We start from the raw sequence: 26,601 nt of genomic DNA, 5'->3' as shown, positions 1-26,601 counted from the left end.
TTTAATTATAAGTACAAATTTAGAATAACTTTATCATTATGATGATTATTATTGATTGGTAGTTTGGACTTCTGAAACTATTTCATTAATCTATGTTTTGGTCTATCATGCTGCTTTACTTTGTGTAGCTTTATATATATTTTTTTCATATAGCACTGTGAGTTTTTATTCTTAACTATGGTTTTTGGTGATAGGAGGAGCAGGCTATCTTCATCTGTTTATTTCAGAAATTTGTAAAATTTTAGGAAACTCATTTTTTAAAAAAATCAGAATATATTTTTTATAATTTTGGAAGAAATGAGATCTTTTCAATATTAGGTATTCTTTCTCATTAAAATGGCTCCTTTCTTCACTCATTCAATATTTTGGACTTGTTGAATTTCTGGTAAGCTAGAAAACTTTGGATCTCTAAGGCTTTAGGACTTCCTATTAGCTTGTCCAATGTCAGCCAACCAGAATCCCACAACTAGGGAGACTGAAGATGGAGAACACTGCAGATAACTGTGTCCAATCTCCATATTGGTCTAAAAGAAAATAAAGCCCAAAGAGCTGAAGCACTTCCTTTATGTCTAGAGTATAATATGTCTCAAGACTGGTCCCTGACTCTTCCTTTGGTGTCCCTTTTATTCTATTACAATATCTCCATTTCTTACTGTTCCCCTAAATGGGCCTCTATTTTGCTAAAGCTGGTGACCCTGACATGAACTGTATACCCCAAGTTCACTGTGGTAAAAATACCACCTTCCCACAAGTCACGGTATATGTGAGGGCAATTCACTTGTTTGGTGTCAGAGGAGCAAGACAGGGTCCGTCACGGAAATACAAAGAGGATGTTGCCTTGTGATATGAGTCATGGGCTTCCTGGCTTGAGTGGGTTGGGGGTGAGGACCCCTCAGATGGAAAGATGGAAGATTTAAGGCATTTCTGTAAGCAGATCTTGTTGCAGGGTGGAATTATAAGATGCAAAATGGGTTTCTTTTTATCTTGCAAATTTTTTTTAAAGAAATTGAGGCAACCACAGACAGGAGAGTGCAGGATTTTCTAAATGACTAGACCTAACTCATGTACTAGAGTGGATTTTTCACCTTTCATGGGTCCCAAAGTGCCCTTAGAGAATCTAGTAAAAAAAAAAAAAGATTCAATCCTCTTCCCATAATAAGGCACACACATTACATACGATATCAAGGTTTATGAATCCTTTGAAACCCTCAATGGGTTTCACAAGCTCTGTTGCACTCTTCCCAAAGGTTTCATGTTCTCTTAGTTAAGAATTCCTGGAGAAACAAGTAGTCGGTTAGCTATTTTAACATCGCCAGGTAAGGAAAGAGAGAAGAAACAAATTACATGTATGTGTGAATGGAGGAAGGGGAGTCTAACCTGGGATGCATTAATCAATATAAAATGATTTTTCTAAAAATCTGAGTTAACATGGCCTAGGATCAAAATAAAAGCTTGTTTTTTGAACTCCTGGAAGAAGAGCCCAGAGGATGTAAATTTACTAAGAGTGGATGTGAAGGCCTGAAAGAGGAGGAGGGAATTGAGACAGTAAGAGGTTAAACATTCTCTTGGAATACAAACAACACTGACTCAGTAAATATTTACTGAGCATCTGCTAAGGAAGAGGCACAGTGTTGAGCAGCAGGGACACAGTGCTTATCTAGGGAGATGTGGTCACTGCCCCCAAGCCACACATGATAAAAGCTAAGGGGTTCTGTGTGTATGCTCAGTCATTCAGTCATGTCTGACTCTTTGTGATCCCATGGACTAGAGCACACCAGGCTCTGCTGGTCATGGAATTTTCCAAGCAAGAATACTGGAGCAGGTTGTCATTTCCTACTCCAGGGCATCTTCCCAATTCAGGATAAAACCCACATATCTTGTGTCTCCAGCACTGGCAGGTAAGATTCTTTACCACTGTACCACTTGAAGGCCCAAAAGGAGTTCGAGTAGTTATTTACTATAATACAGTGTCATATCAGTTATATTACTATATATCACGCTAAGACACAACTTAAAAGTCATTGAAAGAAAGAAGTTGCTCAGTCGTGTCTGACTCTTTGCAGCCGCATGGACTGCAGCCCACCAGGCTACTCTGTCCCTGGAATTCTCCAGGCAAGAAAACTGGAGTGGGAAGCCATTCCCTTCTCCAGGGGATCTTTCCAACCCAGGGGTCGAACCCAAGTCTCTTGTATTGCAGGCAGTGTCTTTAAGGATGGAGCCACCATGGAAGCCCTAGTGTTTCTTATTTTACAAATGAGGAAACAGTGGCCTAGAAATGGTAAATATTCTTACATCCAGGATTAGAACCTAAGCAACCTTATCAGACTTTTAATGAGCCCCAGCTGTGTGCCAGGCCCAGTGCCAGATGTCATTCAACAACCTTCCATCCTGTTAGAGAAACCCGACGTCTTCACTAACTAAAGGTAAACTGATGTTCATCCACCTTTATGTTTTTCTAACCGCAAACAGGCCTTTGTTACCTATAAACTCACAAAAATAAGCCGCCACTTACTGGGATAAGAAGGGAAGAAATTTTTTCTAAACTTTCCCATCAGGAATTACAAACTTTGAGAGGAAAGAGGTGTACCCAACTCATGATTCCAGAAAACAAAAACTTTCAATACTCTGGAGCTTTCTGGAAGTAGAGGAGCATGCTCAGATCTAAAGAGTCAACGTTCAAGTAAAAACATATTCTGTTGCCTTCTTACAATTTATTATCCTCTGTTTATGGCAATGCTTAGTTTCCATGTCCTCTGTAACCACACAGCAGGATTAGAAAGGATGATAGGATGGTGTGCAGGGACCACTTAGGGTGTGTTTTGAAATCTTTCCAAGTTGATGTCCCCCAAAGAAGGGAAGATATCTATGAAAGTTAGCATCCACATCCGTCTATGTTTTCTCTGCTGAAATGCATCATCCCGTTTCCTCTAAACCCTGAGGAAGATTTGTTCATTCAATACATTCAAGCAAAACAGGGAATCTATCAACAGACAACTGGATAAATAAGCTGTGGTATAGGGGATTTCCCTGATGGTCTAGTGGCTAAGACTCTGAGTTCCCCTTGCAGGGGGCCCAGGTTCGATCCCTGGTCAGAGAACTAGATCCCACATGCTGCAACTAAGAATTTGCTGAAGCAAAACATCCTGCATGCCTGGATGCAACTAAGACCTGGTACAGCCAAATAAACAAGTTAATTAATTCTAGAAAAGATTTGAAAGGAAAAGAAGCTGTGGTATTTATCAATACATAAATGGAATACTGCTGCTGCTGCTGCTAAGTCGCTTCAGTCGTGTCCGACTCTGTGTGACCCCATAGACGGCAGCCCACCAGGCTCCCCCGTCCCTGGGATTCTCCAGGCAAAAACACTGGAGTGGGTTGCCATTTCCTTCTCCAATGCATGAAAGTGAAAAGTGAAAGTAAAGCTGCTCAGTGGTGTCCGACTCGCAGCGACCCCATGGACTGCAGCCCACCAGGCTCCTCCGTCCATGGGATTTTCCAGGCAAGAGTACTGGAGTGGGGTGCCATTGCCTTCTCCAACAATGGAATACTACTCAGCCATAAAAAGGGTAAAAATTGTAGCAACATGGATGGACTTGGAGGGCATTATGCTAACTGAAAACAGTCAGACACAGGAAGACATGCTATGTAATATCACTTATATGTGGAATCTAAAAAACACAACAAACTAGCGAATAAAACAAAAAGAAGCATACACAGATATAGAGAATAAATTAGTGGTTACCAGAGGGGCGAGAGAAGTGGGGGAGGGGCAACACAGGGATGGGAGAATTAAAAAAAAAAAAACTATGAGATTATATGTGTGTGAAAATTCTGAAAATTGTTAAGTACTATAGAATTTAAAGAATCTTTCATTCAGATTTTTTTTTTTTTAAAAGGAAGACATCTATACTTCCCTTGTGACTCAGAGGGTAAAGCGTCTGGCTACAGTGCGGGGGACCTGGGTTTGATCCCTGGGTCTGGAAGATCCCCTGGAGAAGGAAATGGCACCCCACTCACGTACTCTTGCCTGGAAAATCCCATGGACGAAGGAGCCGGGTGGGCTACAGTCCATGGGGTTGAAAAGAGTTGGACACGATTGAGCAACTTCACTACACTTCATTTAGAATCTTTCATTCACTTTTTTTTTTAAGGAAGCCACCTATTTATCACATCCATCTTGAAATCCAATATGCATCTTGAGAGCCTCAATCCTGTCACTGCAAGGAGATGAGCTGCAGGAAGGTGGAGAGTCAGAAGGGAGATGGCTCAGGAGGAGAGGCAACACGGACCAGCAACGCAGGCAGAACTGGTGACCAGCAGCTCCCATGCGGTCCATTCAGGGGTCACCAAAGACCACCAGGTAGGGCTTCATGTGAGACTGGCAACTGAACACCTCCAGGGCCACCCTGTCTCTTCCTCTGCTGCCTCCAAACGCTGCCTATTTCACAGAGAATGAGAGCTTTTCAGATACAACCACCTCCTATGTATCCTATGGGGAATCTAGGACTTCTCATAGTTTTGAATACCATGTCCTATACCACACTTCTAGCCCTGGCCATCTAGAAATATTGTGTGAAATTTCCAAAACAAGTGCACGTGAATGTGAAGTCGCTCAGTCGTGTCTGACTCTTTGCGACCCCATGGACTGTAGCCTACCAGGCTCCTCTGTCCATGGGATTTTCCAGGCAAGAGTACCGGAGTGGATTGCCATTTCCTTCTCCAAGGGATCTTCCCAACCCAGGGATCGAACCCGGGTCTCCTGCATTGTAGACAGACACTTTACCGTCTGAGCCACCAGGCAAGGAGACATTATAAAGATAAGGAGGACTTCCCTGGTGGTCCAGTGGTTAAGAATCTGCCTACCAATGCAGGGGACACGGGTTCGATCCCTGGTCGAGGAAGATCCCACATGCCTCAGGGCAACGAGGCCTGAGCACCATAACTACTGAAGCCAGTGCCCCGGAGCCCACGTTCTGCAACAAGAGAAGCCAGTGCACCGCAACCAGAGAGTAGCCCCTGCTCACCGCAACTGGAGAAAACCTGCCTGCAGCAATGCAGATCCAGTGCAGCCAAAAGTAAATAAATGTATTTTTAAAAGATTAAGGAATTATCCTTTTTTGCTTCCCATGTGTGTGGTACCTCAAAGAAACCTCAGAGTGAACCAGTTCTCCTATTTGTTCTTTTCTTTTCAGTCTGTACAAACAGTCCTCTATTATAAATTTGGAATGTGTGGTATCATAATCTGGAGAATAGATTGTTTAGAAAAACACAGTCATAAGTTCAATGATTTTCCATAAAGATAGATTATTAAGGGGCAGATGAGAAATTTGCATATCCATGTAGGCTGCCAAGATATGTCCTGTCCCTAGAAAGGCACAGCCATTTAAAGATGAAACATAGAAGTAGATCAACAGGATTCTGATTCACCACGTATCTTTAAAATAGAATGCCTAAAAGTATCTTGATGGTATCTTATCAGTTCAGTTCAGTTCAGTCGCTCAGTCATGTCTGACTCTTTGCCACCCCATGAATCGAAGCACGCCAGGCCTCCCTGTCCATCACCAACTCCCGGAGTTCACTCAGACTCACATCCATCGAATCGGTGATGCCATCCAGCCATCTCATCCTCTGTCGTCCCCTTCTCTTCCTGCCCCCAATCCCTCCCAGCATCAGGGTCTTTTCCAATGAGTCAACTCTTCGCATGAGGTGGCCAAAGTATTGGAGTTTCAGCTTTAGCATCATTCCTTCCAAAGAACACCCAGGGCTGATCTCCTTTAGAAAGGACTGGTTGGATCTCCTTGCAGTCCAAGGGACTCTCAAAAAAAAAAAAAGAAAAAAAGCCTTTGACTGTGTGGTACCTTATAAATAGCATCAATATAAAATGGAACTAATGGGTAATTTTCAACTGGGGGAATTCAGAGCAGGGGATATCAATATCTGTGATGCTTACTGGGTTCACTTACTAACTCATGTGTCCTACACAGAATTATTTAACACCTACTAAATGCAGTACTAAATGCACTCTGGTAGGATACAAAGATGCAAAAGATTTGGACCTTACTCTAAAAGTCTGGTGGCCTGTTTTTGAACTATAATTTTTCCTTTCCCAATCCTCCCACCTTTGGAAAACAGAAGTAATGCAGCGGATGAACTGGATTTGTTTAAAATGTGATTTTTATAATAGTTGCTTTACCTTGGAATGCAATGTGACTTTAGTTGTTTTACTGAGTGCATATTCCCATAAAAGGTATGCTTTAGATAGCGATTGGGTCTCAGTCTAGATTAACACAGAAACCTAGCTCATCTATTATATGCCCCAAATCTATACATATGCTCTACAATGTTATACAATCTGGTGTATATGTGTGTGTGTGTCAGTTACTCAGTCGCATCTGACTCTTTGTGACCCCGTGGACTGTAGCCTGCCAGACTTCCCTGTCCATGGTATTCTCTAGGCAGAAACACTGGACTGGGTAACATTTCCCTTCTCCAGGTGATCTTCCTGACCCAGGGATCAAACCCTGGTCTCCTGCATTGCAGGTGGATTCTTTAGTGTCTGAGCCACCAGGGAAGCTCAAAATACACTATAAAACTTAAGAAACTAGCTGGTCTTTTTTAGTATAAATTGCAATTCATTGTGATTTTAGAGTATAAGATTATTTTCAAAAACAGAAGAAAAGAAAAGAGAGAGACTTCCCTGGTGGTCCAGTGGCTAAGACTCCATGCTTCCAGTGCAGAGGGCCTGGGTTCTATCTCTGGTCAGGGATGAGATCCCACTTGCTGCAAGTAAAGCTCTTGCATGCTGCAACTAAAAATCTCACATGCCACAACTAAGTCCAAGCGCTGCCAAATAAATAACTAATTTTTTAAAAAGCAGAAAAAAATAATTCATCATGAACAATGCAGAAAATCTACTAATATTTTGACTGAAAAACAGATCTAAGATATGAGGGAAATTTCACCCTAATGGGATGGAAAGGGAGTCGCTCAGTCGTGTCTGATTCTTTGTGACCCCGTGGCCTATACAGTCCATGGAATTCTCCAGGCCAGAATACTGGAGTGGGTAGCCATCCCCTTCTCCAGGGGATCGTGCCAACCCCGCCATCGAACCCAGGTCTCCCACATTGCAGGTAGATTCTTCACCAGCTGAGGCACAAGGGATGGAAAGGTAAAGGGAAATATTTGAGTTTAACCCTAAAGCAAGTTCAAAAGAATGATTGCATTGGTTTCTTCACATTATTTTAAAATATTTCTAGGGATATCTAGACACTCACTTTTGTTCCTGAAAAACTTCATTTTACAGTCAAGAAAGAGAGAAGATGGAAAAAACCAGACATGATATGAGAAGAGCTTTTCGTGAAATAAACAGGAAATAGATGAAAAAAAAAAAAAAAAAACCAACAACAACAGAAGGGGCTTAGAGAGGACTTCTAGGCAGGTATATGAAGGAAATTGATTCTTGGAGCCAGGGTTATCTGTGTAGTGATAATTAAAGGGGAAAAAGAAAGTAGATGTGGGAACCACTCAAATAACCTTCTCAAGTAATTGGCAAAAAATGAGACCACAGGATTCCAGTTACTAGGTAGTACCTTGGATGTCAAAAAACTTGGTAAAAGGCTGATGAGAGGAAGAGGAGCACACGAAAATGCAGTCCATAGCTTAGGCATGATCTTAAATAGCCACGTGTGTATCTGTGACAGTGGTCACGGCCTCTCTGAAGAAGCCTTCCTATATTCATGCTTGCTGAATTTCAAGTTTGTGTTCTTTCAGAAAGTGACCCTTTAAAAACAACTTTGTCGTCATGACCATCCCAGACTCATTAACTTCCCCCATCATCCTCATCACTCTCACAGCATGAAATCTTGCAAGTACTGTTTTGTCTAGCCTTCTTCAATCTATTTAATGCAGAACATTACAGCCATTTCTTGTGTATTAAAAATCTTGGTCGCGGATCTTTATCTTTTAAAAGCACATGGAAAAGCAATAAGTACACCAATCCAAGAGAAGATTTCAGTTAGATAAATTTCCCATAATTTCATTATTATATGAGGTGTCAATGAAGAGAGCTTATGAATCTGGGCTACCTGAAGCCTCTTGTTACATGAGGTGCATGTGAGCTGACAATGAACTTCTATTAATATGCACTGAAAATTTTGGGCACCTGATGATCATAGTCAGGAACTTGAAGGATTCTTATTCTTAATGAGCCTATGATTAAAATAGGGACTTCCATAAAGAGACATGAGTACATGTGAAATAACACTACTGATCAATAGATAACTAATTTGTTTAAAGGGGAAAACATCTGCCATGGATTATGTTAATTAATTTAACTACTTGGAGAACAGATTAAACTAAATGTGTTTTTGTTTTTTCCAGTGATGCTCCCTAATGTTTGCTTAAAGAAGACATGCCTTTTGAAGAACTATCCTATTTCCATTCAAGAACTCTAGACAGCCAGCTATCTAGCTATGGCTACCCATCGGCATATATACCTCTGCTTGTTTCTGCCCAAGATGTTATTGGACACCCACATAGCAAATGTTAACAGTTCTTCCTTCAGGACAATTAAATAGAATTAAAGGGAAGGAATAAAGTGTGAGATGAGGAGAGAGATTTTAGTTTTTCATGTCATATATAGACTTCCATGATTCCCAGGTGGGACAGAGGTAAAGAGTCTGCCTCCCAATGCCAGAAATGCAAGAGACATGGGTTTGATCCCTGAGTTGGGAAGAGATTCTGGAGAAGGAAATGGCAACCCACTCCAGTATTCCTGCCTGGAAAACCCCATGGACAGAGAAGCCTCATAGGCTACAGTCAATGGGGTTGCAAAGAGTCAGACACTACTTAGCAACTCAAAAACAACAACACAGACTTCTGTTTGACTTTGCTGTGTGAATATGTAAACAAACAAACAAAAAACATTTAAATGTAAAAACACTCATATATTGTGTTTCAGTGAAAACACAAAATATTTGGGCCCCTGTGCTTGAGAAAACACCGGGAGGAAGAGTCCCTTTAGGGCTTTGACTCCAGGTACCCATGTAGGAAACAACTGAGCTCTCAAACTAACCAATAGCTTTAAGCAGTAGCCATGCCAGTCTGAATTTTCCTCATGCTTCTGGAATTCGGAAATGACAGACACAGGATAACTATGCGGCCACCACTAATACATGACGAGCTCAGTATCAAGCCAAAAAAGACGGAGGCCTTTGTGGATGCTTTTGGATGGTTAGCTTTGACTATGAGAGACACGCCTGTCTTTAACTGGCACTTCCAGCCAATGGAGAGAATATGATCTAACTCTTTTCTCAAAGTGTAAAGTGCTTGCACTGTCCCAGAGCAAGGAAGCATTCACACCTGCAACTAAATGGTTATAATTTTGATTTAGTGTAGTTGGGATGTACATGGCTCCAGACTGTCAGACTTCCTGCATTCATTCATTCATGGAGCATAAGCTTTGAATTGCCAGAGAGCAATAGGCCTGGTTATTCTCAGGCTTATTTTCAGTGACTAAATATGAAATTTCATCCTTCCTCTCCCTTATTTTCCTCATATAAAGCCAACTAACGAACCTTGGCTAAAAGATCAAGCTAATTTACCATCAGAGAGTGAAATCTAACATCTGCTTTCTTTTGGCATTATGGAAAAACACGCTAATTTTTTTAAAAGGGGATGCTATGTAAAATGCATAATTTAAATCATTTTCAGGTATAAGTATGTTATGTAATCACTGCAGATGGTGACTGCAGCCATGGAATTAAAAGATGCTTACTCCTTGGGAGGAAAGTTATGACCAACCTGCTGCTAAGTCACTTCAGTCATGTCTGATTCTGTGCAACCTCATAGAGGGCAGCCCACCAGGCTCCCTGGTCCCGGGGATTCTCCAGGCAAGAACACTGGAGTGGGTTGCCATTTCCTTCTCCAATGCATGAAAGTGAAAAGTGAAAGTGAAGTCGCTCAGTTGTGTCCAACCCTCAGCGACCCCATGGACCACAGCCTACCAGGCTCCTCCGTCCATGGGATTTTCCAGGCAAGAGTACTGGAGTGGGGTGCCATTGCCTTCTCCATGACCAACCTAGACAGCATATTAAAAAGCAGAGACATTACTTTGCTGACAAAGTTCCTTCTAGTCAAAGCTATGGTTTTTCCAGTAGTCATTTATGGATGTGAGAGTTGGACTATAAAGAAAGCTGAGCACTGAAGAATTGATGCTTTTGAACTGTGGTATTGGAGAACACTCTTGACAGTCCCTTGGACTGCGAGGAGATCCAACCAGTCCATCCTAAAGGAGATCAGTCCTGAGTGTTCATTGGAAGGACTGATACTGAAGCTGAAACTCCAACACTTTGGCCACCTGATGTGAAGAACTGACTCATTAGAAAAGACCCTGATGCTGGGAAAGATTGAAGGCGGGAGGAGAAGGGGGTGACAGGATGAGACGGTTGGATGGCATCACTGACTCAATGGACAAGAGTTTGGATAAACTCCAGGAGTTGGTGATGGACAGGGAAGCCTGGCATGCTGTGGTCCATGGGGTCGCTAAGACTCGGACATGACTGAACTGAACTGAACAGATGTTATGTAATAGCAAGTAAGGGTTTGGCGTTAAAAATAAATCTTCCAAAATGTAAAACAAACAAACAAACAAAAAACCCACAGACCTCAGTAGAGTTAATGTCTGTGTCACCAGAGAGGAAATGATGGAGAGGCCGAAACTTAAGCCGGGATAATTAAATACACGAGTACTAGCACAGTTGTTGCTGCTATTTAGTCACTAAGTAGCATGCGACGCTTTTGCGACCCTATGGGCTATAGCCTGCAAATCTGCTCTGTCCATGGGATTTCCCAGGCAAGAATACTGAGATGGGTTGCCATTTTGTTTTCCAGAGGATCTTCCTGACCCAGGGATCAAACTTGCCTAACCCTCACCCTTCATTGCAAGTAGATTCTTTACCACTGTGCTGCCAGGGAAGCCCACTAACATAGTAAGTACTGATATTTTTTTTGTGAGCTAATTCTTTGTATAAAAAAAAAAAAATCAAGCTAGAAAGGTATTGTCTGGTAGACCTCAGGCAGAAACAGGGTCGGAGAAAATTCCTTTTTCTAGATTCTCAGGTCTTACACTTTCCTGAGCAGCAGAAGATACTTGTAGAATAATTGTAGAATAAATGTTAATGTTTACTACATTAACATCTGGCAATAAATGAAGCGGCTTTTGTATTTTGAATTGCCAGAGGAACGCTGTAGAGTTTTCTGCAGAGCTCCGATGGGCCTCTTATTATCATTTTGAAGTGCATGAACCTGGGATACATGATATGAGGGAGGCACATAAAGCCCTTGCCATGGGACTTGCCTTGTGGTCCAGTGGCTAAGTCTCTACATTTCCAGTGCAGGGTGTCTGGGTTCGATCCTTGGTCAGGGAACTAGATCCCACATGTGGCAACTAAGATGGAGTGCAGCCAAATAAATAAATACATAAATAAAAATAAAACATTTATCACTTCTACGAGCCCAGGTGGTTGCAGTGAAAATGGAGTAATTCCATCTGCATGAGCTCCACCTTCTCATATTTTGAGGAGACCTGACCTATATTTTTTAAGTTCCTTTAGTAATCTTGATGTGTTTTCAGGTTTTAGATACTAAGCTACCTTACCTTACAGGAATTTCTTTGTGTTACAGTGACTCCTCTAAAGGTCATCACCGTCAGGCTGTTATTTTCCTGGGGAGACTAAGTATGTTTTGAGCTACAATTTTATATAGTACAATTTTCTTCTAATGGACTTCTTCTGAGCAGGATTGAATTTTTTAAATCACATTTTATAGGATCTGATGACATCAGAAAAGTGACCTCGGAACAGTGTAATGTCTGATGTAGCATAACTGTTAAATTTTTCAACAATTTCTTACATATGCATGATTAGGGCTTAAATAATTTTCCAAATAAAGCAAAAATCTGCACATCTTTGGTGAACAAATCTGTCATGGGATGGTTAAAGATTTCTCATAAAAGCTTCTGATTCATGATGATTAAGCAGCAAGTAATAAAAACAGATTCACCACTACCACCTTCCCTCTTACTTCTGGCTGACATAAGCTGGCAAGGTTATTGCTCTGCAAATCTGCCTGTTAGGTCATCGAGGCCATGTATATGTCAGGACTAAGTGGACATTTAACGTTTCTGAAGTTAATAGCAGGAAGGACCGTTAGAAAACACATAAACAAACCAGAGTACTCTTTAAATTTCTTTTATGAAAGGTAAACATTTGCTAATCTACGTAAGACTGTATACTAGGTTTCTCAATTGAAGAGTAACCCTGAACCTCACATAGAATTGGAAAATCAAATATGATATTGTTCCCTGGGAAGAGTATTGATATGATATGGTTATTCATGTTCATAAGAAGATTTAACAAGTTGGATTAAATACATACAATAAAAGCTGACAAGAAATGAAACCAAATAGGAATTACATACTATTTTTTGAAACATTTTCTGAGGTTTGCGTTTGGAAGATTATATATATTTACAGACAGCCAAAACAAGCTGTTCAAATAGTTTCAAAGTCCTATATCACTGACTTCAGTATAAGGCCATCTAAATGGTTAAATTAACTTTTTCTTCTTCGGAACAGATTATTTTGGCATTGTAAAACCATCACGTCTATCCACAACTTCAAAATGAGGTGAGGAGGGGGAGGTTCCAAGAACACTTTCAGAAGACAATTTATTTTTCTTATTCTTAAAGATCTCATCACCATCAATTAGTATTCATTAATCATCCCAGACTGCTCTGCAGAACTGAAATGGCTCCTGCCTGAATCTAAGTTCATCTACCTCTGACGTACATAAGAGTAACACCCCATTTGTTCTGCATTGCTAGGGAATGAAGTGATGCATGTCAGAGAATTCTAGAAAACAGATGATTGTTTATTTTTAAGAAAGAAACCTCTACTTCCATTCACCTTGTTTAAGTTAAATCTTTATAACATGCACCAATATTCATCCGTTGGTACAGGAAACTTAAACTAAACATTTCTAAACTTGTTTAAAAGTGAAAGTTGCTCAGTTGTGTCCAACTCTTTGTGACCCCGTGGACTATAGAGTCCATGGAATTCTCCAGGCCAGAATACTGGAGTGGGTAGCCTTTCCCTTCCCTGGGGGATCTTCCCAACCCAGGGACCAAACCCAGGTCTCCTGCATTGCAGGCGGATTCTTTACCAGCTGAGTCACAAGGGAAGCCCAAGACTTGCTGTGAGGAGACAGCCACTAATGCTGACCCTGAACTTCACATAGAATTAGAAAGGTAAATATGACATTCAGTTCAGTTCAGTCGCTCAGTTGTGTCCAACTCTCTGCAATCCCATAGACTGCAGCCCGCCAGGCCTCCCTGTCTATCACCAACTCCTGGAGTTGACTCAAACTCATGTCCATTGAGTTGGTGATGCCATCCAACCATCTCATCCTCTGTCATCCCCTTCTCTTCCCTCTTTCAATCTCATAACTTAACAAAATTATCAAGAAGCAGCTGAGAGGTGGGAGTGGAATTTTCTGGGGAGGCAATCAAGCCCTGGAATTAAGAATCTAGATTATTGTGGACCTGGGCCCTGCCTCTGACCAGCCGTGCAAACGTCATCAGTTATCAAAGCTTTCTGCATGTTAGTTTCTGCATTAAAATACTAACAATAGTACTCACTTATTGAATTGTTGGAAAGATGAAACTCTTGCAAAAGACTTAGCCCAGTGCCAAGCACAGCGTGAACAAACCTTAGCTCTTGTGAGGGTTAGTCCCGCTTTCATTTTTTAATGTTCGATATTCAATCTGTTCTATTGTGGGAAACCGGGCGCACCCTGTTTAAAACTGCACATAACAGAGCATGAGCTGAGCTTAAAACAGGAAACTTAGGAGCTATTTTGGCTGCTTCATAATGTTTTTTATTTAGCTTCGAGATTTTTAAAAAATTAGAGTAAGAACATTTTACATTGGATCTACGCTCATAAGAAGTTTATAAGTGTACAATGCAGTACTGTTAACCATGGGCACGATGGATCTCTACACGTTATTCATCTTACATAACTGAAACTTTACATCGATTGAGCAGCAGTTCTCCATTTTCACCTGCTCCCAGCCCTGGCAACCACCGTTCTACTCTCTGCTAAGTGTTTGGCTACTTGAAATACTTCTATAAGTGGAATCATACTGTATTTGTCCTTCTGTGACTGGCTTATTTCACTTAGCATAATGTCCTCAAGATTCATCTATGTTGTTAGATCTAGTAGGATTTCCTTCTTTTTAAAGGCTGAATACAATTTCACTGTATGTATATATGTACCACATCTTTATTCATCTACTGATAGACATTTAAGTGGCCTTCATATCTTGGCTATTTCAAATGATGCTGCAATGAATATGGGAGTACAAATACCTCTTCAAGATCCCTACTGCAAATTTTGAGGCTAAATACTCAGATTTTGGAATTGCTGAATTATATGGCAGTTCTATTTTAAATTTTTTTCCGTAGTATTTTCCATAACGGCAGCACAAATTTACATTCCTACCTACCCCTTACATTCCCATCAAGTGTGAGAATTTCTCTTTATTCTTGCCAACTTCTGTTGTTTGGATAATAATAGTAGCCATTATAACACATGTGAGGTGATATCTCCTTGTAGCTTTGATTTTCATTTCCCTAATGATTAGTGATATTGACCGTCTTTCCACGTACCTGCTGCCCATCTGTATTTGTTCTTTGCAGAAATTTCTATTAAAATCCCTTGCCCACTTTAAAACCTGGCTGCTATTATTTTTCATTTCTGATTTGTTTTGCTACTGATCTGTAGGAGTTCCTTTTAGATTTTGGATATTAACTCATCAGACACAGGGTTTAAAGTATTTTCTCTCACTCTGTTAACTTAGAGATTTTTGACTCTGCCCGAAGTGTGCAAATTTCTGAATACTTAACCCATAAAAAAAAAAATCCACACATGAACATGAACTCAAGTAACACAGAGATGGACTTGGCTGAAATAATCTTTTAAATGTATTTTTTATGAATGATATCATTAATTAAAAAAACAAATGGGAGGATTATGACAAAAAATGGCATTAAAAATTACAAAGCAGATGCTCACATAGGACACATTGCTTTCAAGTATTTTTAATATTAAATACTTTAAATTGATATATAGGGCTGGCCAAAAAGTTCATGTTGGTTTTTCCATACAATGGTATGAAGAAGTCTAAATGAACTTTTTGTTCAACCCAATACTAATTAGTGCTTTATATATGCACTCATGGAGAAGGCAATGGCAACCCACTCTAGTACTATTGCCTGGAAAATCCCACGGACGGAGGAGCCTGGTAGGCTGCAGTCCATGAGGTTGCTAAGAGTCGGACATGACTGAGAGACTTCACTTTCACTTTTCACTTTCATGCATTGGAGAAGGAAATGGCAACCCACTCCAGTGTTCTTGCCTGGAGAATCCCAGGGACGGGGGAGCCTGGTGGGCTGCTGTCTATGGGGTTGCACAGAGTCAGACACGACTGAAGCAACTTAGCATATGCACTCAAATAGGCCTTTCTTTACCTTTACACAGTATAAATTACTTTAATTGGAATTACATGGGTTACTGTGACTACAATGGCACTTAGAAAGTAGTTTGTAATAGTTTGTTCACTAATTCAGAAATACTTCTGTATTTACGCTTTAGAAGTCACAAGATTTCTTTTAAAATGTCTGTGCCTTTCCTTTATCTATTTTCAAACATTGCAAAATGGTTTTCTTTAAAAACGTCAATGTATGGCAAAACCAATACAATATTGTAAAGTAAAATAAATAAATTAATTAAGAAAAGAATAACTGGGAAAAAGATAAGTCGGTCTGAAAGTGAATAAATCAATTAGAAAAGAAAAAAATAATAAATAAAAACTGAGAATATAGCACATCCATCAACACCTGAGAGAGGACACAGATAATAAACAAATGAAATCAGCCAACTCACTCTGCCCATACCTGTGTGTTTTGGGCAACAGGCAGGAATTAAGGCAGCTCTAATTGAACTGCTACTCTTTTGGTTTTATCCTCTGGCCTCACAATCCACAGACTCTGCAGAACCTCAAATGTGCCTCAAATATCTAAGAGTTTAAAAACCCTGATGGCCAAATACTTCATTCCGATGACCTTACCCTCTTAGCATAGAGCCGGCAGATGACATAATGTGGGTTTCACCCATGAGCTAACTCATGTCTCACTTCTTTCCCCCTGAGTGAATAACTCCTCTCTCCTCTCTACTAAAGGATGCTAGTTTTTCATCTGCCTGCTAAACAAACAGATTTAGGAAGCACTTCTATTTCTATGAGAGTAACATGTTCTAGAAATACAAGATACATAGACCCCTCTTAAACGTGACTCATGACTGGGGATTTGTCTGGAATTTAGGTTTCTTCATGCCTCCTACCTGGAACAAAACACATGTACACAGATAAAGCTAAGCTTAAAGTAGGAATTCTATAGACCTATACCCACCGGGTTTTGGAAATACATGTAAAAATGTAGACACACTGCGATGAATGATTTGAGCTGATTCTGTAGTGTTCTGGCATTGTTCAGGGTTGGCAAAGCTTTTCTGTAAAGAGCTAAACGTTGATACATTTTACATTTTATGGGCTATATGATCTCTGTTGCAACTATTCAACCAGGCTGTGGTCCTGTGGAAGTAGCCATAGACAATACAGAAACAAATGGGCAGGCTCTGTTCCAATAAAACTTTATTGACAAAACCAGGCATCATGTCAGTTTGGTCTACTGCTGTATTTTCTTGACTTCTATGATAGCAAAAGATGATAGGGTGTACGATCTAAGAAATGAGTTAGAATCCCAGCTCTGACAGTTATTCTCAGAATGACTCTGGAAAGTTCTTAAACTTTTCTGAGCCTTCATTCTTTGTGGTAAGGAGATAACAAAACCTAATTTGGAGGCCTGTGATGAGGGTTATATGAGACAGTAATTATAAAGTGCTGAGCTTGTCGGCTGGCACATCCAGCCAATGTATGTGGTACATATCAGTTCCTTTATGTAATTCCATTTCTGTTTCCTCAAGACATCCTCTACCAGAAGGAAGTGTTATTACATCCTCACAGCAGTTTCAAAGTGCTCTGGCAACACCAACCTCAAGTCTGGCTACCAAAGGGATCTTGGCAGACACGGTGCTCCTATCAAGCAGCTATGAGGGGATGAGGCACAGAATGAGGTTTTTCTCTCTCCAGGAGCTGACAGATGCTGTACCAACCCCTATGGGCAGAGGAGCCTGGTGGGCTGCAGTCCATGGGGTTGCAAAGAGTCAGACACCATGAGCAGCTAAGCACGCATGTACCATCCTAAAACTTTTCAATTTCAGAATGATTGAGGTGGGCCAGAATTACCCCTGTCATGAAGCCTGCCTCTGCAGATGGCAGCCCAAAATAGGATAAAAGGTGTGTGTGTGTGTGTGTGTGTGTGTGTGTGTGTGTGTGTGTCTGCATGCGTGTGCACATGCCTGTGTACTGTCACACACTATGAAATATGCCATGAATATAATATCACATGGCTAATCCATCTCTGGGCACTGTGCAGCAGGGCCATGTTTCTCATTTCCTGTGCCCATATATCTAGTTCTGTGACAGAAGTCCTACAGCCATTCCCATCTCACCCTCCAGCAACGGAGGGGAAGGAGAAAATCAAGTTCTCTTGAAATCATTCCTGCCTGACTTCTAAAGGTCCTTGCCTCCAACCTTGCTAAGCACATTTTTTAGATAGCACACTTGTTTTGAGATTATGATCTATTTTTTAAAAATATAAATGATAAAGAAAAACCTTTGTTACTGAGAATATTTTTCATTCCCATGCTGACAAACAGTATTTCATTCAACCTCCAGGTGAGGCTGACAGGGGAACAAACTTCAGAGTCCTGCTGCCTGGGTTGGAATCTTTCCTCTGCTCTTGAATGGCTCTGACCAAGGCCAATTATTAAACCCCATTTTCCTTGCCTGAGAAATTCCTATTTCATAAATTGGTTGTGAAAGTTAAATTAGATAATGCATGGAATGCTCTTAACAGGACATCTAACATGAAAACTCCTCATTAAGCGTGAGTTATTGTAATTGTTATCACCCCCACTTAATAGACATATGCAACAAGGCACTAGGAGTCACGTGGTTTCTGGAAGTTCACCTGGCGAGGTCCTGCTCGGGCCAAAACTCGGCCAAACCTCAGTTTTCCATCCCACACGGGGACTACTTTCATATGCTGTCTATCAAATTTCATGACCTTTTAAAGTCAACGCTACCATATTAAAGTATTTCACTGATGAAGATACTTAGTCTCATTAGTTTTAAACTCTTCTTCAAGAAGTCAGAGAGAGAAAGGGAGTTGCTGGGATATAGGGACACAGGAAAGGAAATGATGAATTCCTTTTTATGGTTACTCTTAGATTACCATTTGAATCGTCTCTGCCCTTTTTATTAACGATATACATCCAGGATACACATTCAACTTCTTTTTTTGTTTTTTTGTTTTTTTTTGCTTTCAAACTTGTCACAGCCAGGTAGGCTGCCGAGGGCAGAAGTGCCAGAGCACAGAAAGATAATGGCAAGAAGAAAAAAGATGCTTCCAGAGTGTTCTCCTCTTTGAAACACCATGACTCCACAAAATGACAGTGATCTGGCTCCCACCTCTCAGTGCCAGTCACTCAAACCAACAGCAGATTTGACTTTTTCATCTACTTTATCAGGGATTTATTCCTTATCTTGTTTCTCCCTTCTTCAGTTGGATCTGAGCTCTGAACTTCCCTTGAAGCTCCTTTGACAGGACTGAGCTCCCAAGGGCTTAACTAGGGACTTGAAGACAGACGAAACCATTGCGGTGAGATGCTTACTACTTGAGATGCTAATAAGCTTCAATAGAAACATCCTCCCTATTACAGAACGGGCACCTTGGCACATTTGTACTTATCAAAGTACCATTTCACCAGCTGATAAGGATTTCACTGAAGAATGCCAGCAACTATATGTTTATAAGATGTCCCTGCATTTAAGGATGTAAAAACATCCCATAAACTACAGGTCATTTTTCTCTTACTGGGGCCTGGGCTCACTGAGAATGAAATTTTTCCAAGGTTTCATAAAACCAGCACTAGATTTGTGAAGATAAGTTCAAGTTGTCTGAGAAAAGAATCCAGTTTCATCTACCTGACTGCTTGATTTCCCATCATCCTTTTCGTGTCCACACAAATGTTTCAAGGCTATCTTTCACGATGAGCATGAATGCCGAGTGCTTATCAAACACACTGGATAGTTGTAGGACAGAGGCCCCTAGCCTTTTTGACACCAGGAATCAGTTCTGTGGAAGATAATTATTCCAAGGACCAGGGCAGGAGGGATGGTTTGGGGATGACTCAAACACATTACATTTATTGGGCAGCTGTTGTTGCTGTTTAGTTGCTAAGTTGTCTACAACTCTTGTGACCCTGCGGCTGTAGCCCTCCAGGCTCTTCTGCCCATGGGATTTCCCAGGCAAGAATACTGCAGTGGGTTGTCATTTCCTTCTCTGGGGATCTTCCTGACCTAAGGATCAAACTTGTGTCTCCTGCTTGGCAGGCAGATTCTTTATTACTGAGCCACCAGAGAAGCCTCCATATATTGTGCCCTTTATTTCTATTATTATTATTACATCAACTTCATCTCAGATCATCTAGCATTAGATCCTGGAGGACTGGGGGGCCTTGTTGTAGAATATTATATGATGGTATGCCATGTACCAAGTTAAGACTATACAGCAACTCATCTGAACCAAAATCGAGAGGGTAAACTTCATCTCATGGCTGTATGCATGCATGCAAAGTTGCTTCAGTCATGTCTGACTCTTTGAAACCCTATAGACTGTAGCCTTTCGGGTTCCTCTGTCCATGGGATTTTTTAGGCAAGAACACTGGAGTGGGTTGCCATGCTCTCCTCCAGGGATCTTCCCAATCCAGGGATTGAACCCACGTCTCTTATGTCTCCTGCATTGGCAGGTGGATTCTTTACCACTAGTGCCCCCATCTCAGGGTTACTCTTGTTAATGAGAGAAAACAAGTGGGAATAATTCTAATGATGTGTTACATTTGTCCTAAAATTCCAAATGCCGCCGTGGATGACTTAAGGCAAACAGTGAATAATCTTTAAATTTGGGGCTTGTGTATTGCAAGACTATTAGGAACAAATTAGGTTAGGTATGAAAAAGTTCTAATGAAGCATAGTACGGGGAGCCAGGAGACAAAAGCTCTAAATTTGGTAACACCAAGAACTAGATCTGTGAACTCAGTTAAGCCTCTTCAATCACTTTTCATAACTATTTGCAATACTGAAATGATGACTAGCTTAGATGACACCCATAGATCTTTCCAGCTCTGCCATTGTCACAAGAAAATAGACCTCGCAGAACATCAGGTTTGGTGCTCAGGGGAAAGTGAAAGTGAAGTTGCTTAGTCATGTCTGACTCTTTGTGACCCTATGGACTGTAGCCCGCCAGGCTCCTCTGGCCATGGGATTTTCCAGGCAAGAATACTGGAGTGTTCTTGGAGAAGGAAGGGGATCTTCCTGACTCGGAGACTGAGCTCGTATCTCCCGCAGTGCAGGCAGACTCTTTACTGTGTGAGCCACCAGAGAATCCCTGGTGCTCAGGAGTGCTGTTTAATAGGTGATACGCCTTTTTGATGTGCCTTCTTTTACTGTCTCAACTCCCCCCTCCCCGCCACAATAACTCCCTTTGTTTATTCAATTACTCAGAGTTCTACTCTCAATCAGAATTTGATGTTGAGGAAGGGATAGAACTAATCACTCACATGTTCGTATGAAGTAGTCCTTGGAAGGAAAGTTATGCTACACAGCATATTAAAAGCAGAGACATTACTTTGCCACAAAGGTCCATCTAGTCAAGGCTATGGTTTTTCCAGTGGTCATGTATGGATGTGAGAGTTGGACTGTGAAGAAAGCTGAGTGCCGAAGAATTGATGCTTTTGAACTGTGATGTTGGAAAAGACTATTGAGAGTCCCTTGGACTGCAAGGGGATCCAACCAGTCCATCCTAAAGGAGATCAGTCCTGAATATTCATTGGAAGGACAGATGTTGAAGCTGAAACTCCAATACTTTGGTCACCTGATGTGAAGAACTGACTCCTTGGAAAAGACCCCAATTCTGGAAAAGATTGAAGGCAGGAGGAGAAGGGGATAACAGAGGATGAGATGGTTGGATGGCATCACCGACTCGATGGACATGAGTCTGAGCAAGCTCCGGGAGCTGGTGGTGGACAGGAAAGCCTGGTGTGCTGCAGTCCATGGGGTCACAAAGAGTCAGACACGACTGAGCGACTGAACTGAACTGAACTGAATGAAGCAAAGACCATGTGGTCCCTATTTAAAGGCATGAGAAACACCACTGATCTCATGCAGCCTCCACCTCAAACGTGGATCATAAATCCAGCAACGTCTGCATCTTTACTGAAACCACCATGGTTTGGCCACCATCCTGCTTCGCCTGGACACAGCCGCAGACTCACGATAGTGCCCTTGGCTGCCACGCCCGCTGGTCACCCAGCAGCCTCAGTGCTCTTCACAAGGTCCACTCACATCAGGTGAGCCCCTGGCTGAGATTCCTAAAATACTCCACATTGTATTCAGAATAAAATCTCAACCCTACCCTGGCCTACAAATTTCTTTGTAACATGACCTTGGCCAGTCTCTTCCCTTCATTCCTCGGGTCACAAGGACTTTAAAATATATTTTTGAGGGAATTCCCTGGGGGTCCAGTGGTTAGGACTCTGTGCTTTTACTGGGAGGGAATCTGGTAACTGAGATCCCACAAGCCTCACAACGAAAACTAATTAACTAAGAAAGAAAGCAAGTAGTTACTGCAAACAGAGAAACAGACTGATGGGATTATTACATCCTTGAAAAAAATTTTTTTTGGAGACACAGTAGGCTCATCTCTGCCTTGGGGCCTTGTCACTTCTTATCCTCTCTGCCTAAGCCCCGCAGTTCCATTTAGTTCAGTCGCTCAGTTGTGTCAGACTCTTCGCAACCCCGTGAACTGCAGCACACCAGGCTTCCCTGTCCATCACCAACTCCCAGAGCTTGCTCAAATTCATGTCCATCAAGTCAGTGATGCCATCCAACCAACTCATCCCCTTCTAGTCCCGCCTTCAATCTTTCCCAGCACAGGGTCTTTTCCAATGAATCAGCTCTTCGCATCAGGTGACCAAAGTATTGGAGTTTCAGCTTCAGCATCAGTCCTTCCAATGAATATTCAGGACTGATTTCCTTTAGGATTGACTGATTTGATCTCCTTGCAGTCCCAGGGACTCTCAAGAAACTTATTCAACACCACAGTTCAAAAGCATCAATTCTTTGGCACTCAGCTTTCCTTATGGTCCAGCTCTCACATCCATACATGACTACTGGAAAAACTATACCTTTGACTAGATGGACCTTTGTTGGTAAAGTCATGTCTCTGCTTTTTAATATGCTGTCTAGGTTGGTTATAGCTTTCTTCCAAGGAGCAAGCACCATTTAATTTCATGGCTGCAGTCAACATCTGCAGTGATTTTGGAGCCCCAAAAAACAAAGTCTCTCACTGTTTCCATTGTTTCCCATCTATTTGCCATGAAGTGATGGGACCAGATGCCATGATCTTAGTTTTCTGATAGGGGCCTAAGCTCCTATCCCCCTAGTTTTGGAAAATCTTTCAGTGTAAGGGGTTTCAGAAGAGTCTCCTCAGTAGTTTTTAGGCTCTCAAACATTACCCGTATTATTAAATATGAGCAACTATATCCTTCTGGCCTACAGAGTGACAACGGTTTGGTAAAGAATTGTCAGAGAGAGCTTTCTGGGCACTGCGTGTATGAAGACAGGGCAGGATAACAGGGAACTGTTTCTTCTTCTTCATAAGAATTCTTTTCTAGGAAGAATTTGATAAGCTCACCCACACTGAGTAGTAAATGGATTGTAAATTTTGTGGAGACTTATGTTAGTGACATAGAAAGACTCCATTGCCTTAAACCAGAAAAATAAAGCTATAAAGGGACGTTTTCAGGCAATAAGGAAATAGGTTTATGGGTCCAGAGGCAGACATTTCTACACAGCACTTCTGAAATTCTCTACAGACTGCCACGTTCTTTACCACCTGAGTTCAAATGCTGACTGGAGCAACTAAATTGAGTTGGCCAAAAAGTTTGTTTGGGGTGGTTTTTAAAAAAGCCCGAACAAACTTTTTGGCCAACCCCAAACTTTTCCTAACATCTATTTTCTATCTTTCTTATCTGGGAAATGGAGATAATAACACTGAACACTTGGGGCTGTTGTGAGAGAAATTCATTTAAATTGCCCACCAAGGGGAGTGGAGCTGACACTGAGCTCCACAAAGGACCCAGATTGGTGGTGTCTATGGACTATGAGCTCAGCCCACTGTGGGGTTTGGGAAAACAATTTCTTTGTATTTTTCCCTTCTTTATTCATAACATTTACCATGCTCCATCATCTTTCCAGCTGATGGCAGAGAACAGAAAACAGAAATATCAAAGTATCAAAACAGTAATTATCAATTTTAAGCATTCGTCTGTTGGCCTGGCTACATGCTGAATTCCGAGGAGATATCTGATGTACTTCCTCTCCATTTCCCATGTCTTGCTTTTATAAAACAAGACCTCCTTGGTTACCAGATTGCAAGGAGAAATAATTGGGAAAGTCCCTAGACGGTACATGCTTAAAGGTTCTGGAATGCCATGGCTTTTATTTTTCTTAGCCAGAGGACATGCAAATATTTAACTATGAATCATCTGAGCTGGGACTTCCTTATAGTAATAGTGGCAGGACTTGGAGAGCCTTTCTTTTGTCAACGTCTGAATAATCAAGGGGCCTCAAAGGATATTTACTCAAGGACTGATCAGAGCCCTCACGCCTCCTTTTCAGAGGAAGTGCCCTCTGGAAAGCCTCAGAGCTCACAGATTATTTTTTTCTAAGATGCCACTGAGCTTTTTAATATTAGAGATTACTGGGAAGTTCTCATGATTCTGATCCAGAACATTTCTATTTTGTCTATACTCACTCATTCAACAAATATATTTGAACACCTTGTAGACACTGAGAAGACTACTAGAGAAAAAGATGAAAACCACATCCTAAATTTAATATATGATGTGTGCTTGCTCAGCCGTGTCCAGCTCTTTGTGACCCCATGGACTGTCGCCCACCAGGCTTCGCTGTCCATGGCATTTTCCAGGCAAGAACACTGGAGTGGGTTGCCATTTCCTTCTCTGGAGGATCTTCCTGATGACGGGATTGAACCTGCATCTCTAGAGTCTCCTAATCCTAAATTAAAAAAAAACAAACACAGTCTTATAGGTGATATAGATGAATTAAAATAGAAGATGTAAGTGCTGTGCTTTAGTACAGGATAGATTCAAGGGGATCAAATGAATGAAAGTCATGAACTGTGCAGAAGAGTGATCAGGAGAGAAGATTCGAGAAAGTTTTGCAGAGAAAGAAGCACTTCAGCATAGGAAAAGATGAGCAGAAATTAACAGTGGGAATTGTGGGAATAAAAAATGTTACTCCAAGCTGAGGGATAACAAAGACCTAGTTGTATGAAAGAACCTATGTGTTTATGGGGCTGGCAATGGCCTGGTGTGGGCAGAGCTGAAACCCAGAAGGACTTTGTGGGGCTCTTGGGCACAGAAGTCTTTTTGTGTCCCCCTCCCCCACCCCATTTCTTGTAGGCAAGTCTCTAGCTTCCGTGGCCTTCCCTGAGTTCCAAAGGGTGGATTTGAACAGCTGCTAATCAAGGGAATAGCAGCCAAGAAACTACCTGAGGCAGGACTCAGGGACCAGAGAAAGTTATTAAGATTAGGAGGCACACCAATTGAGACCCTGCATAGGGTCTCGGCAGCAACCCCACCCTTGATCTCTTGCTAGAAAACCCTCCTGGGTTGGAACACAGTTTTCCAATGCAGAAGTCTGCTGTGTGCCCCTCTGCCTGGAAAAGTAACAAAGCTATTCTTTTCTACTTCACCCAAAACTCTGTTTACGAGATTCAATTCTGCTCATCTGATACAGAGAGGCTGAGCTTTCAGCAGAACATGTACACAGTCATAGTAGGCTTCCCTGGTGGCTCAGATGGTAAAGAATCTCCCTGCAATGTGGGAGACCATGGTTCAATCCATGGGTTGGGAAGATCCCCTGGAGAAGGAACTGGTTACCCACTCCAGTATTCTTGCCTGGGGAATCCCATAGACAGGGGAGCCTGGCCGGCTACAGTCCATGGGGTCACAACAGTCTGATACGACTGAGCGACTAAACCTACCTACCTGTAGTAGGAAAGCAAACTGGAAAACCAGGAACCAGATCCCAAAGCACAAGGTATCTGAGGAATGAACTGTCTGTCGATAGAGGTGTTTTAATACTGGTTCACAGTATATGACTTTAAGCAAACATTCCATATTAAAATCTGATTTTAATATCAGTCAAAAAAATGACACTTGTTTAACTTTGGAAACATGTATTATATGAAACTTTTTAACTGCAAGTTCTTCTCTTATATTTAAATTATCATTTCCTTACTGAAATTGTATGTATTCAGTATTCAGGATCTCACTTATAAGTTAAGGAAAACTAAGCTTATTCTTTCTAAAAATCTGACTTCAATGGATAGGAATTCATTTTTAAAAAATGAAATAAATATTTATTCAGGAGGATCTCACTGTGCTCAGTACAGTGTCTGAAATACATAGCCGTTGTATTATTTTCAAGAGTCCAGACCCTAAAACCAAGCCATAGAATAGGAGTTGAATGCACCATGGGGTCAATGTCATGTCCCTGGTTAAAAGAATGAATTAGGACTTTGCCAAATGACTTGGAGGGACTGTGGAGGGAGAAAAGCAACACACACAAAAATAGCCTTGAAATGATCCCATTTTTGAAAAACCAACAATTTTCATGAACGTAAATGAGACATGAGGCCATGAGAGAAGAAAATAAATGGACTTTTCCCACACATCCATTTTTAAAGAATATTACCAGGACAGGCAACTCTGGGAGAAGGAAGGCCGATAAGATCCCAGATTAAAAAACAAAATGATAATGATATGGTCCCATTTAATTATCTGTGTGGGTGTGGGTAGGTGGTACATTAAACAAATGCACAAACTGATAAAAATCAACATTTTAATGATTTTTTTCAGGTTCAGGGTAAAAGGACTCTAGGTGATGTTTGCTTTCTTCAATATATTTTAGACCTTGAGTAGGTTTGACAATCGACAAGTACCATTACATAATAAAAAAAGCTATTTTTACCATGAGAAGAAGAGAGTTCACAGATCAGCTAACAGAGGACAGAGAACTGCGTGGCATAGTGGATAACTGCAAGCACCGTGGGACCAGACCCCGGGCTTGAATCCTAGCCCTTCTTCTTCTTAGTTATGAGACCATAGGAAATGTAGTCAATTCCCTATGCCTCTGTTTTCTGACTCATAAATTGGTCAAAATAACAGTACCTATCTTCATGGAGTCTGATGAAGATCAGATAGATTATCATCT

Source organism: Bos taurus, chromosome 27, assembly GCF_002263795.3.
Source record: "Bos taurus isolate L1 Dominette 01449 registration number 42190680 breed Hereford chromosome 27, ARS-UCD2.0, whole genome shotgun sequence".
Lineage (NCBI taxonomy): Eukaryota > Metazoa > Chordata > Mammalia > Artiodactyla > Bovidae > Bos > Bos taurus.
Note: the sequence above shows the minus strand (reverse complement) of the source record.